We start from the raw sequence: 14,617 nt of genomic DNA on the forward strand, positions 1-14,617 counted from the left end.
ACTGTGCCGCCTGATGCTGCGTCCTTCAGGCTTTAAAAGGGAAGCCTTTATCAAACACTTCCCTGAGACTGCTCTCCTACCAACTCTGTACCCACCTTCTCCAGTTCACCTGCTATTGTTTCGATGGGGATTCCAGATAGGACTGTTAGTATTTGCATGTAGGCACTCATTCTCAGATTGTCAAACAATTCAGCGCTCATTCCTTTTTACAATGCACATCGGAGCACACTCCTTGGAGACCTTCATGCCCATCATTCCTTCTGACTGCCCTAGCCACTTGCTCTATCATCTTGCGGTTGCTTCTTGGTGGTTTTTGCTACCTCCTGTTGTACCTTCTCAGCTGTCGGAGAGGTCCTCCATCTTCTCATCCACCACTTTCACAGTCAAATAAAAAAATATCTTTGAACATTCAAATCTTTATGCAATGCCCTGATTATGTGGAACAATATATTCTTCCCACTGGTCATTTCAGCCTCTTTGGAGGATCTTCAGGTACTGCCTGATGCCTTTTTCTTATACTTCAAGATTCAGGGTTTGAACAACTATTTTTATTTCTTTTCTGGTCTGCCATCATGCTTTGCCCCAACCTGGCCAGCCGAGGTCCTCTGGAACCAAAAGGAGTAGGCTCTCAGGATTTGGGGCCTGCAGGTGTGGAGTGTTCTCTGCCAAGAGCCTGAAAGATGCCAAGGGAAATGCATATGACTCAACCAATTAGGTAATCCCCACCGCCCTCTCCAGGCCATCATGCAATGCCAGTAGATTCATTCAATTGCTTACGGACTACAAACCCCAATTGCCTGTTCCTCTTCCTATCCCACAGACTCTTGCTTGCCACCCTGGTGTGTGTGTGTGTGTGTGTGTGTGTGTGATGCCTGTGTGATCACCTCTGCTGGATTTCCATCTGTCTGCGTACCATGCAGTCACTGCTACACCGGTTGGCAAAGGAAGAGTAGTAGGCTGCAAGAAGAATCTTCGTCAAAATAGCAACATAAGAAATGTTCGCCAGTATTGGCCTTGTTGGCCTCTTGATGCCATCTGAGTGTCAGGCAGGCTACAAATTGGGGGAAGTCCATGGGAGTCTCAGTGAACCACAGTCTTGCTGGCTCTTGATGGTATACCCCCATTTTCTTTGTCATTTTTTCCTTCTGTAATCAGTATGGCAACTTCCAATGTTCCTAAAGTCATAGGGGTGGTTTTCCACAGTTTACTAGTTCTAATGTAGAAGCATCAGTTTCTGCTTTCTTTTAAAGGCACAGTTGCTGCTAATGTGTTTTCAGATGTGTATGTTAAATTCAGCTGATTGTATTATTCTAGACGATAGGAAATGTCTCCTATTATATGCCCTTTTTGTGTTAAAAGTGGTTTAAATTTAAGAAAATGGATTCTGTCTTAGATATTCTACCTTTTTTGAGTTTGCATAGAGTATCCATGATGGAGAACTAGAACTATAAGCTAGTGAATTGGTCTTTATCAAGCATTTGTCCGGATAAATAATAAATATTCTTTTTGTTCTGAGATAGGATTGTCTTTCAGTCTCCTGATGAGACCTGGAAGAACTAGTTATTTCCCATAAACCCTAGAAATGTTCATTGGACATATAAATATACTTAATGCATGCATCACATCCCCTTGCTGTATTCTGGTGAAGTGCTAGCATCCTGAGCTTTACTTTCCAACTTAGCTGATCTTTGATTTAAGACAGGATAGTGTTAACTTTTCAGTGTTTACTGCATGTCAAAAGCAATTTAATAAATACATTTATTCTTTTAAGTTGTAGGTCTCACATACATGCTTTAACAGTAACAAAAGGCTTCCTTCATCATCTTGCCAAATTAATACAGGTTTGATTTTGTGGGTGGTATGTTTTGAGGCGGAAACATGAGCCTCAAAGCCTACCCACCCCATACAGTTGATAACTTCCGTTAGTCTATATTATTTCCACTTTGATATTGATAATGATCTCACCCAGTGAAGTGGATACCAGTGAGTGTGGAGTGGCTAAGTCATTGTTTTGAATCTGTAGAGTTCTTCCATATTGGGGCCTTTATTTGTAGGCCTCCTGCCCCCCTAGGTGGCTCCTCTAGTGGAACTGAGTCTTCCTGTGTTATTGGCACTTTATCCATTCTGTCAATATGGCTGAGGAATGTATTTTCTGATATTGCCTTCTTTCCTAATGTCTGAATTCTAGTTACTGCCTGCCTGGTATCAGCCTTTGCTTTTATCTTGTGAGACTTTAATTGAAAAAAAGGCAGTTTTTTTTATTTTCTGCTGCAGGTAAAGGTGGTGGTTGTTCCCATAATAAGTTGAGCAAGGTGATGCAGAGAAAATAGTTCTATGTAGGCAAGTCTGTAATAGCTTCTCAGGTATGGATGGTTTGTTTGTAATCAACATGCCACAATTTACAGGTAATAGATAATCTTGTAGTTTATCCCTGTGGACATTTTCGGTCTTCTGCACTCTCTCTCTCTTTCTCCCTCTCACATGGAGAAAGCTGTTCTGTCATTGATGGAAGTGGAACTTGGTGCTTTCAGAGGACATGAAAGATGTGCTGCACAGCTTCCTGCCAGTTTATTTTCTGCTGTGCTTACCCAGAGACGCTGCTAAGGATGTTGACGCTTTCATATTGTTGAACAAATAAAGGAGTCTGGTTGTGAATCAGATGTTTGGAAAGCAGTCTTGCTCTAGAGGCCTATATTTCTTTGTGAGACTGAAGTCACTGAATTGGTCACAGCCTGTGTAAAGAAGATTTTCATTGTTGCTCCAGTCAGGCCTGGTACAAAGAGCCCTTTGTTGTAATGTTTCAAAAGTTACGAGTACCTGAAGGACATGAAAGTTGTTGAATGGATGTTTAACTTCATGGCTTCTTTTACTACTGTGTCCTGAAAGATTGTTGTATTTTAGACTTTAGATGCATAGGTATGTGTGAAATCTCTGAAGTATTGCCCCTTCTTTGAGCTTGAAGTTTCCTAAAGCTTGTTTTCTGTAGGGGAGACGTAGATTTTCGATTTGAAAGAACTAGTGAGTTTTATAATTTTGTCTTCTGACATCTATTTCCTGAGTGGGGTCAGGTAGAGGACGACTAGGAGAGTGAGAACCACTAGCTTGATACCTATATCATTGTAAATATTTCTGTTAATGTCAACATAGTCCTTCCATGATTAGACTTCCAGTGACATTTGCCATAACCTTGTGTTACTACTTCTAATGACAGGAGACAGGATCTTCTTCAGCATTAGATACTTTAACGTCAGTCTTCATGTCAATCAGGCCCATTCTGTTTTTTCAGATTCAGTAACTTTAACATCATACCCCTCAACATGGAAGTGGAATGGTATGAATGCCACAATCCATGTTTCCTCATTCTTTGTTTGCATCTCTCCTGAAAAGGGCCAATCAAATATTCATTGTGCTTAGGTGGAGGCCACTGCTTATACACCATCTGCAGAGTACGGTTGTTTGAAATAATTTAGAACAATCTTACCAAAGCCAGCTTTCATCAAAGCATATTCTAGATATTTCAACTTGCTCTACTAGAAGCATACTTTGGATGAAGAGACGGTAGAGTACAAGGTTCGTTCTTCTTTTTCCTGCTAAAATGATGACTTCATTTTCTTGTCTTTCATTACTATCTTAATACAACCCTTTTTGCAAAGCAAGAATCAATGACTCGATTGTTTTACTTAAGCATTTTGCTATTAACTTTTCCTTGTTTAGTATGAAATTGGTCAGAATTTTTCTAAAACCTACTTACTATTTACAATATTTAGGGAAAACCCATAATCTTTAACATGTTACTTCCCTAATGGTGGAGGCTGTTTTTTTCCCTTAAAACCCAGTGAAAGTTTGAGGTAAAACACAGCAATGTATCTGTAAATATTCAATAGCAGGTATCACCTCTTCGTCATCAGTGGGTGCCTCCAACTTAGTTTTATTATCCAAACTTAAAATGGAAAGCTCAAGTTTAAATGTAGTCACTTCTTGCTTTTAATGTATAATATATAATATACCATTAAGTTTGAAACTTTCTTTATATCAGATTACTAGATTTAGCCCTTATCCCCATGCATCTGTTTTGTATGAAAAGTTCATCTCTCTTCTTTGACTGACACAAATAACTTAAGCACTTCCTTAATTTTTATTAGCTTGCTTTGCAAGAAAAATTAACCCATTTAATGTCCAATATATTGTTTCTTAACATTGTCTTAAAGTTTTCCAAAGGAAGCCCCTTAGAATTTAGTTTATTTCCCAATATTTAACACAGTCTTGATTGCACCAATGCAGGCAGTCATAAATTCTTTACCCTATTTTTTTCCCATCTGCACTTTTCTTTCTGTTGTGCATATGCTATGCTCTAACTCTCTCACCTCACTCTAGATGGTGCGTCGGATACGAAAGTAAAACTACCAGGCGAGATGGGAGAAGGTTGTTTCAGCATGTGTTGTAGATCGTATGCTGTGCTTTACTTCTACATCTCGTGATTGGGGTTGGATTTAGCACCTTTTTCAAAGTAGAAATAATTTTGAGTGTACATCGGAGTGTCCGAGAGCAGACCCCCTCATAATGTATTACCCTATTCTATTGTTAGATTATTTTTTCTGTATATGAGAGCTGTTAAGAAAATCTACAGCTCAGCTCAGGTTTTGCATTGCTTAATGTCAATATGACATAGCAGATGAATGGAAAAGAGTGTAAACATCAGGGAAGAATCTCGCAGACATTTTTGTCACTTGTGTACTTGGCTCGAAAAAGGACACTCTGCCTGAAGCTAAGTTGTCCATCCCCTAAATTTATTTATATATTTGTTTTTAATTTTCCAACTAAAAAACATATAGGTTATTATATCACAACTGGGTTAACATGCATTACAGTAACAGTAATTCAGCAGCATCCCCTCTGCCCAGCAGTGATAAATAAGCCCATTACTTTAGCAAAAATGTCCAAAACAAGGTGAGATCTCACGATCTCCTTCTCCAACATTTGTCTTCAACATAGTATGGAGAAAATTGCCAATCAGTTACATTATTAGTCTAAATGTGGACTGTTAACACCTCTACCAAAGCTCTAAAGCAGTTTGTGGACTGACTATTGTTCAAATGTAACTCGTTCTTTTAAACTTTTTTATCATAATTCTAGAAGCTGTGTATCAGCTTCCTGCCTCCTCCACATTGTGCATGTCTCTCAGAAGCATGTGGTCAGCCCCGTGCTAAGCAGGAAAGCATGATATTGTCCCCACTTTAGACATCAATTCACCGGACCCCATCTTTTCTCACGGGGTCTGGTTCCGGCAGGTCAGAAATAGCTTGCATCAGTCACACAAATCAAGATGCCCGCATCCCACTGATGCTCTGATTAGCCCATTATAAAAAAATGTATGACTTGGGCTTTTTATTTACTTACTTTTTACCTGTAAATCAGCGTGGCAACTTTAGCGCTTCACTTTGGTATGTTGTTTAAGCCATACTGAGCAGTGTTTGTGCCTCCTTCTCCTCTGCTGCTTATCCCTGGATTCTCTACTCCAGCTCATCTGCTGTTCCTGTCAGGAAGGCGGAGTTTACTTCAGGAAAGGGCATGGCTGAGGCCTAAACCACTCCTACAGCTGGTTTTAGCTGCTGCACATTCAACTTATGTGGTGACTATCAACTATTTATGCTTCTTTATTTCTAAATCTAGTTGGACTTGATTCAAACCTATTTAAATATACTTAATTAAGCAAAATGGAAGGAACAAAATGTTCTTACTGGGAATAACAAGTGTAAACAAACTATTTCTCCACCACCTGTAAAATCTAAAATTGTTGATTCCACTGTTCCTTCATTGTCTACTTTGTTGGAGGAATTGCACGCTCTGTGTTTAAATACAGATTCTATTGTATCAGAAATTAAAAATATACGCAAAGACAAGGTTAGTCTTTCTATGAGTAAGTTGCTGTTAGATTTAGAAAATCGTAATCGTCACTACAATTTACGTAAGGAAATGACTGCAGACAACATTTGGAGACGTTACTGCCTGGTCTTTTACAAATTAATTTTTCAGCTAAATTTGAAGTTGACAAGGCACATAGAATTACTTCTCAATGCAACCCTCATCAGGATAAACCACGTCAAATGATATTCAAAGTTTTGCGCTAAAACCATTTGGTGAGGATCAGGAAGGCAGCCAGAGAAATTCCATCTTTAATGGGTAATGGAAATAAAATATATATTCACCAAGACTTTGCTAAGGAGACTGTTAAAATTCACAAAGAATTTGCTGAGCTGAGACCACAATTATGAAGTTTTGGTTTCAAATATGGTCTCTTTGACCCATCTACAATGCAAATCTAGAAAGACAGTGCCTCTAAATCCTTTCAACGTCCAGAAGAGCTTTGTGCATTTTTCAGAACAGCAATCTCCATTGTCCATGGAAACAAACGGGACTGATACTTGATTCTTCTGTCATATTTTTCATATAACTTGCTTTTCTTCTAAGATTAGCCATGAGGGCTTTTACTGAGAAGGTATTTCTTGCTTTTTCGTGTATGATATATCTAGAGCTACTTTTGGTTCTCCTACTTTTATCTTTATTCTTTTTCGTTCCTCTTTACTATCCCGTTAACATATGGGCTATAGAAATAATATTAAAATCGTTTCTTTGAATGATAAAGGTTTAAAACATCCTGTTAAATGTATACAAATTTTAGATTACTTCGCAAGTCCCAAAGCCGATATTTGTTTCTTACAGCCGACACATATTGATATTTTTTGCTTTCATGCATAAAAAGTGGGTTAGTGCTGTTGTTTCCTCCCCTGCAGCTAATAGAAAAAATGGTGTGGCTATCTTTTTTGCAAAAAGATAACATTTTCAAATATTGAGCAAACGTACAGATGCAGACGGTCATTACATTATTGTTAAAATTAAAACTGATGACAAAATTATTTTTTTAACTACTGTATATGGTCCGGCAAATTATCCTAATTTTTGCTCTCTTTTTACTACAGAGGTGTTGAAGTTGGGTAATATTCCACTCATCATCTCAGGGATCACACTCGGCAACTCTGGGCATTAGCTTGCCTCATCTCCACAACGGCCCCCCACATACACCGGGGATGCCTGGTTTCACCTTGGAGATACCCAGCAGGGATCATCTCACAGGGAAAGCCAGGACGGGTTCCCCAGTGGTCTACAGCGCTGGGACGCCCCATTGCTGGGGTAGCCATGCGCTTTACAAGACAACATAACATAACATAACATATGTGGTCCTTCATTAGATAGGTCATCACAAACTAAATATCTGTCCAGTTAGAGCTTTTTCTTTTTACCTTAAAGTCCTTTTTTTATATAACTAAGTTGGGTGGTGTTTGGCAGTTTGATCTCTGAACTGAGAAATATTTTACATTTTTTTACAATTCCTCATAATTCTTATTCCAGGTGAGATTATTTATTAGTTTTCCCACAGTTAATTCACTAAATTTGTACACCAGTTATACATGATATAGATAGTTCTGATAGTGCACTTATTTATGTTATACAATTTAGCTCCACTCAGCCTACTCAATCCAGATGGCGTATGAGTACTTCTACTGTTCTCTTTTTAAAAAAAATAAAATAAATTATCCTCATTTGCTGCCATGGTTCCAAACTACTGACAACTTGGACAGGAGCAAGAAAAAGAGAAGGGTGCCGCCGTGCTGCCTCAGTCGAGACTGGTAGGGAGGTCAAATTGTGGGTGCCCGATCTCAACAACAACGGCTGGCTCCCCCTTAGTTTGACCCCTATTGTCCAGTTGGCAGATGTTGACCAATCTCTGGTTGCCTCGATTGCTATCAACAAACCATGTACCGAGCGGAAGAGGGAGAGCGGCCAGATGAAGTAGCAGGGAGGTTGTACTAGGCAACATAATCATCGGAACTGGAAAAAATAAAACAGTTAGTTCAACGAGACCAGTCAAGTAGATGCCAGAAGGCTCTCTTATCGTGTTTCCCTGCCCTAGCAAGATCTAATTTTGAAATCCGTAGGAGCGCTGTGTACCAATCATGAAATGTAGGCGCAGAAGACTCTTTCCATCGTTTGAATATTTCTCTACGGGCCACCAGGATGGAATAAAACAGGAGATTCTTCGTAGTGCTACGAGTCAGATCCATTATTCCAAAAATTGCGAGACGCAGATCTATCACTACTGTGCATCCCATGGCAGTCGAGAGCTTGCTGCAAATTGAATCCCAGAAAGAAGTTAACTGAGGGCACTCAAAAAACATATGTGAATCCGGGGCCTCTGTTAGACCACACCGTGCACAAGCCACTGGGGCCCCTGATGAAAATTTGGAAATCTTTTGTGGAGAGTAGTATGCCCTGTGCAGGGTGAACAGATGGTTCCTACGAAGCCAAGCTGGCTTAACTAAGTCCCACAATACCTTGTAGGACATAGTCCAGAGATCGTTTAGATTAAGATCAGAGATCAAGGTGCCCCACAATTGCTCTGGGAGATAGAATTCCCCATCGATTTCATCCATTATTAATGTATACCAGAGGGAAACCTCTTTTTTTACAAGTGGTTGATCTACTAGAAGGGATTCAAGATAGCTACCTCCCCCTATTAGAAGCTTATTAAAGAGTGTAGCTTGTGTTAATGCTTGAGCCCAACTAGATATTTGTAGATATTTAAATCTTGAAAGGTTGGGCCCAATTTTACAAGCTAGGTCTTCCCAGGGGAGCAAAGACCCTTCCACAAAGAGATCTCCCCAAACTGCTATCCCAGCTTCTCTGAGTGGGACTGCCAAAGTATCCCCCATCCACCCTGGGGCCCCCGGAAGATCCCAAATTGGTGCTCTACTAGAGTAATACCCCAGTTCTGTAGTAGGGGATCTCTGTGTATAGTCATAATCTAGTGAATAGTCCCGCCCATCTGCGTGGACCCCGGCAATCAAAAATAATCTCTTAAGTTGTCAGAAAATTGCAGAACTGCAAAGACACTTAAGAGAAAATTTAAAGACAAATAATGCAGCCTATATCCACAGGCTACACTGTCCAGTACTTCAACTAGAAAATTCCACCAAAAATCCACAAACAGCAAAGCCTGTCCAGATTTCCCTTGCTTTAACAGCAAACACCCTCAGAAATGATAGAGAGGAAGGCATGGACAGACAAGCCCCATAGGCTGCCATTATGTGGCTTAAATAGGATACTCTGCCTTTAAGAGAACTTTCCAGAACTTCTCCCAGTATCCCAGAATGCATAGCAGGTCCCTCTCACTTTCAGTTCTTTTTTCCGGCTCCTGCTTACAGGACCCTGTGCATTGAGCTCTCCCTTTTTCAAGGGTTTATTGGACTTTTTTACACTTTTTGGATTTAAGTATTCTCATTTGATTCTTGGTGTTTCCTTTTCACTTCTGTGTGTTTGTTCAGGCTTTTAGGGATCTAAAATGCCTGCTTTATTCGACAAGTGCCCAGCATGTGGAAGGAAGAAGGCCAAGACTGACTCACACGACGTCTGCATTCTTTGCCTCCCTGATGATCATGTCCCTGAAGATTGTGACATCTGCCAGACCTTTTCTACGAGGACCCTGAGGGAAAGGCAGAAGATTAGGCTCCAAGGCCTGGAAGAGAGGCGACTGCAGGCTGCAGGTGGGTCTGGGCAGGCTGGGAAGGCTCCCTCTGCCCCTGCTGAGGCCTCTGGGGGGCTCCCCAGAGGCAGGAAGCCCAGCAAAAGGTCCCGGTCTCCGTCGATAGCATCGACGACGACGTCGAGAGGGATGACGACGGTGTGTTCCCCTTCTCCCCGGGGCTCCGGGTCGAGACAGCGTGGAAGATCGACGTCGAGAGGCTTGGCTAGGCCGCCGTCGAAGTCACCGCCGACGGCGACGTTGTCGAAGTCGAGGCATCGCCGTCGACGAAGACACCGGCGCTCGCCGTCGAAGCGACACCGCCGGTCGCCGTCGACCAGTTTGACGTCGAGGGGATCCTCGGCGTCGAGGACCGCGAGGAAGCGGTCGTCAAGGAGAAAGAGTCAACGCTCGCCGTCGAGGTCTGACCACTCGTCGTCGAAGGGGCGACGTTCGTCGTCGAGGAAGAAACACTCGACGTCGAGGAGACGGCGTTCGACGCCTGAAAAACGACGCTCGACGTCGAGCAGGAAGAGATCAGCGTCACCGAGGATCTCAACCTCCTCTAAGAGGCGCAGGAGGGATTCTGGCGCCAAAAGTCACGCTGGATCTGGTGGAGGACGTCGGAGGCGTCGCTCACGCTCTGGAGGGTCTGGATCGCGGGCCCCTCCCTCGAAGAAGTCATCGGGCACGGTGTACTCGGTGGTATATACGCCGCCAAGGCCTGTGACCCCTCCTCCTCTACCGAAGGAGGCTCCACCGGCTAAGCCGCCTCTCCCCTCCCTGCCTCCCCCGTCTCCTACGGGGCAGCCTCCACCGCCGGTCCCTCCTCATAGGCCGCCGAGGTCGGTGTCGCTGCCTCTGCTTTCGACACCTCCTAAGGGTACGCCTACCCCGAAGCCCCAGGACAGGCCACGGAAGACGCCTCCACGGAAACCGGTGGAGCGCCCACGTGCTGGGAGGTCGCGCTCCCGCTCCAGGAGAAGGGAACGTTCGCGTCACAGGTCTTCTACACGATCTAGATGGCGCCACAGGAGACACAGGTCTCGTTCACGGACCCGGTCGTCTGGGACCAGGGACTACTCCTCGACCTTGTCAGATTCGCCGGACACGAGTGTTTCACCGGTCGACGATCTGGTGTCCTTCCAGGACGTGCTGTTACGGGGTGCGGCGAAATTGGGCATTACTTTGACGGTACCCACTCCAAAGACGTCGGTCATCTTCGAGACGCTCCATCAGAAGCATTTGTCTCGGCCGTTACTACCACTGGTGCCGGGCCTGGAAGAACCGGCCCTGGATCTTTTCCTCACTCCAGCAGTGACGAAGGCGGCGCCTTCCAGACTGCAGAAGAAGTACCGGGCTCCGGACTCGGACCCGGCCTTTCTCAGGCTGGAGCCCCCTCCAGACTCGGTGATTGTGACGGCGGCGCGCAAACAGCATGCACCACGCCTTCCTCCACAGTTCCGCCAGATAAGGAATCTAGGTGGTTGGATTAATCTGGGAGAAGAGTTTGTGGGACCTCGGCGACCTCAATGAAAGCAGCTAGTGCCACTGCCTTGCTGGGTCGGTATGACAGAGCCCTCTGGGAATCCCTTCAACAATTTGCGGAGCTCCTTCCGCGGGACAAGCGTGAAGACTTCCAGGAGGTGCTTAACGAAGGAATGTTGGTGGCGAATCAAGTCATCAGCGCTGCAGCCGACTCTTCTCTTCTGGCGGCGCATGGTTTCTGCCACGGAATAAACCAGCGACGACTTGCATGGCTCCGCCTTACGTCTCTGAAACCGGACGCTCAGCAGAGGGTTGCCAATCTGCCATTCTCTGGCGAAACCCTGTTCGGGAAGCACGCTGATGACGAAATGGCCCGCATGAAGGCGGAAGCTGAAACGCTCACAGCGGTGGGTTTGGAGAAACCCAAGGAGACCAAGAAGACGTACCGTCCGTTCCAGCGCCGGTTCGGTGGTCAAGGCAGAGGGCGTGGCCAGTCTTCTGGACAACAGCAGCAACAACAACAGCAGCAGTTCAGAAGACCATTCCAGAAACGCCAGAGGGGCAGAGGCGGCCATCAGTCGGCACCAGCGACTAAGGGCCAGGCCGGGTCTAGGCCCTGAGCGCTTACTTCCCCGACAACTGTTACCCGCTCCGGTGGGGGGAAGCATTCAGTCTTTTCTGGCAGAGTGGAGAAAAATTACTCAGGACAAGTGGGTGCTGAATATTGTTTGCAATGGATACAGTCTTCGGTTCACCAGCCCTCCTCCATCGATTCCTCCGTTCGGCTCGCAGTATCAGCTGCGCGAGCTCCAGGCGGAGGCCGATATCCTGTTAAGGAAAAGGGCGATCGAAGTCGTACCTCTGTCTCAAAGAGGAAGAGGCCTGTACTCCCGGTTTTTTCTGGTTCGAAAAAAGGACAAGAACGAGTTCAGGCCCATTCTGGATTTGCGACAAGCAAACAAGTGGATTCGCAGGGAAAAGTTTTGCATGCTGTCGTTGCATCAGATTTATCCTCAGCTGCAACGGGGGGACTGGCTGTGTGCCATTGACCTCCAGGATGCTTACTTCCATGTGCCCATTGCACACAAACACACGAAGTTCCTGCGGTTCCAAGTCGGCGCCAATCACTATCAATACACAGTGCTGCCATTCGGACTGAAGTCTGCGCCGAGAACATTCTCAAAGTGCATGGCGGTGGTAGCAGCACACCTAAGGAAGAACAAGGTGTTTGTCTACCCGTACCTGGACGACTGGTTGATCAAGGCCTCCTCCTTCACGGAAGCGCAAGCACACTTCCAGAACACGTGCGTTCTTTTGAACAAGCTGGGGTTGCACATCAACATGTCCAAGTCGGTTCCGACTCCAGTCCAGTGCATTCAGTACTTGGGAGCCTCCATCGATACGCTGTCAGCAAGCGTGTCTCCTTCGGAGGAGCGACGATTATCACTGCTTCGGAAGGCTCGGGCTCTCATGACCGCTCCATCCACAACAGTGAGGACGGTGTCTTCTCTACTGGGATCGATGGCCTCCTGTATCTTCCTGACGCCACATGCACGGCTGCACATGAGACCGTTGCAAGAGTGCTTGGAGGATCAGTGGGATCAGAGGAGAGGATCTTGGGACGACAGGATACGTCTATCTCTGCATGCTCTTCAGTCCCTGAAGTGGTGGTGTTCAGCGGAGAATCTCCTCAGAGGGGTTCCCTTCCACAAGGACATTCCTACTCAGGTTATCGTGACGGATGCTTCTCTCCAGGGCTGGGGAGCGCATTCCGGAGACCTACAGATTCAAGGGACGTGGTCCCCGATGGAGTCAACGTACCACATCAATTTCCTGGAACTCAGAGCTGTTCACTTGGCGCTGAAGGCCTTTCATCCGTCCTTCCAGACCGACTCTACTTGTGCAGACGGACAATACGACCACGATGTATTACCTCAACAAGCAGGGAGGATCGAGGTCACGCACCCTGTCGCTGGAGGCGCAGGCGATCTGGCGCTGGCTTCTGGCTCGAGGACTGACGATAACGGCTACCCATCTGCCAGGTGTGCAGAATGTTCAGGCAGACGCACTGAGCAGACTGATTCAGGAAAACCACGAATGGGTCATAAACGACGAAGTACTAGGAGAAGTCTTCGCAAGGTGGGGGACTCCAGTCGTAGATCTGTTCGCCACCGCCGAAAACAGCAAATGCCGAGGCTTCGCCTCCAGGTACTACCAGCCGGGGACGCTGGGGAACGCGTTATGGATCGATTGGTCGAACAGCTTTCTGTACGCTTTTCCACCCATTCCCCTGATTCCGACAGTTCTCATCAAGCTGTCCCGGTCCAGGGCGCGGATGATACTGATTGCCCCGGAATGGCCCAGACAGTGGTGGTTCACGGACCTGCTTCACCGGTCTCTCCTTCCTCACATTCGGCTGCCGTGCAGGCCGGACCTTCTCACGAAGTTCGGGGGGCTGATGTTGCACCCCAACCTCTCGTCTTTGAGTTTGGCGGCATGGCTCCTGAGTTAGTGCAATATGGTCATCTGAATCTTCCTGCAGATTGTATGGACATACTGAAGGAGTCTAAGAGACCTTCCACTAGGACTTCCTATGCTTACAAGTGGAAGAGATTTTGTATCTGGTGCAAGTCTAAGAACTATGATCCGACGACTTGTAAGGAAGATGTCATCCTTCCTTATCTTCTACAGTTGGCGCAGTCTGGCCTTAATGTCCATTCTATTAAGGTTCATCTTGCTGCTTTGACTGCCTACAGGAAATGCCCTTCGCAGACTTCCTTCTTCCAGATCCCTGTGATCAAAGATTTCTTGGAAGGCTTGAAGAAAGTGTTCCCTCCTGTCAGGCTTCCTTCGCCTTCATGGGAATTGAATGTGGTGCTGTCCAGGTTGATGAAGGAGCCTTTTGAACCTATTCATAAGGCTTCGTTACAGCACCTGTCCTGGAAGGCGGCGTTCCTCGTGGCCATTACATCGGCCCGCAGGGTGAGTGAAATTCAGGCGTTGTGTTGCCAAGAGCCTTATACTGTATTTCATGCTGCTAAGGTTGTTATGCGTACTAAATTTCTTTCCAAGGTTATTTCTGATTTTCATGTCAACCAGACCATAACTTTGCCTACGTTTTTTCAGAATCCTTCATCTCCAGCGGAAAGGTCGTTACATTCCCTGGATGTTAGGAGGGTCTTGAAATTTTATCTGGATAAGACCAAAGATATTCGTAGGTCTGACCAATTGTTTATCAATTATGGATCTGTCAGGACGGGTCTTGCGACCTCTAATCAGTCTATCTCTAGGTGGATTGTGTCCTGCATACAGTTATGTTACCAAAAAGCTAATAAGACCTTAGGAGGTAAGCCTAAGGCTCATTCCACCAGGGGAAAAGCTGCCACGACAGCTTTGCTCCGTAATGTTCCGATTGCAGAAATCTACAAGGCGGCCACTTGGAAGTCGGTTCATACCTTTGCTAAGCATTACTGCCTGGACACTGATGCCAGGGCAGACGCTCAGGTTGGGCAGGCTTCGCTGCGGAATTTGTTCGCACAATAGTGGCGTTAA

The 14,617-nt window shown here is 45.4% G+C and overlaps 1 protein-coding gene across 2 annotated transcripts in view; it reads left to right on the forward strand.

Annotated features, from left to right (window-relative positions):
- Positions 1–14,617, forward strand: part of USP34 (ubiquitin specific peptidase 34) — a 2,681,755-nt gene that overhangs the window by 201,763 nt on the left and 2,465,375 nt on the right. The window lies entirely within an intron of this gene.

This window comes from Lissotriton helveticus, chromosome 6 (assembly GCF_964261635.1).
Source record: "Lissotriton helveticus chromosome 6, aLisHel1.1, whole genome shotgun sequence".
NCBI classification, from domain to species: domain Eukaryota; kingdom Metazoa; phylum Chordata; class Amphibia; order Caudata; family Salamandridae; genus Lissotriton; species Lissotriton helveticus.